Here is a 544-nt window from a genome sequence, read left to right as displayed (position 1 = left end):
TTTGTTTTGTTTTGTGTTTCTCCGTCTCGTTCCTTTTATTCGCCTTTTTTCCGCGTATGCCGCGCTTCTTCCTGTGTTTTCCGGTGTTTTTGCTTTGCTCGCACACTCGGCTGCATTTGCTGTTCCACACTCGCCATGTGCGTCTTTTCCGCCCCCTGACGCCGTCCACGGCGCTATCCCGGGGCCGACATTCCGGACCCTGACCCCTCCCCAGTGTGGCCTGGGAGGGGGGGGGGGGGTTTTTGTACACGGTCCCAAGTGCCGCGAAGGACCCCTCATCAAAATTGAAAACCGTTGTGGAACACAACTCCTTTCAACTAACGCTATTATTGATACAGTTTCTGTACTATATTGGTACGCGAAGCTTCCAACCCGCCTCTGGCGGTTATGTTTGGTCAATTTCTTTTGACCGGGGTCTACGGACCCCTTTTTTTTTTTTTTTTGTGGGTCTGTCCGCCATATATACATATACCCCTATATATATATACCCATATATATATAGCCCCGTACCCCCTCGTGCGGGTGCCCCCCCCCCCCCACGTTG

The 544-nt window shown here is 52.0% G+C and overlaps 1 non-coding gene across 1 annotated transcript, besides 1 other annotated feature; it reads left to right on the top strand.

Moving 5' to 3' along the window:
• The first annotated feature begins 315 nt into the window (after positions 1 to 315).
• On the top strand, positions 316 to 427 carry Tc00.1047053482257.10. Its single transcript, XR_008254929.1, has one exon. It is a non-coding gene; the product is annotated as a spliced leader RNA (transcript).
• A 31-nt stretch (positions 428 to 458) lies between these two features.
• Positions 459 to 501: a microsatellite.
• Between the last annotated feature and the right edge of the window lie 43 nt (positions 502 to 544).

The sequence above is a fragment of the Trypanosoma cruzi genome (assembly GCF_000209065.1).
Source record: "Trypanosoma cruzi strain CL Brener chromosome Unknown tcruzi_1047053482257, whole genome shotgun sequence".
In the NCBI taxonomy this organism is placed as follows: domain Eukaryota; phylum Euglenozoa; class Kinetoplastea; order Trypanosomatida; family Trypanosomatidae; genus Trypanosoma; species Trypanosoma cruzi.
The sequence above is the reverse complement of the archived record's forward strand: the minus strand, read 5'-3'. Positions and strand labels throughout refer to the sequence as shown.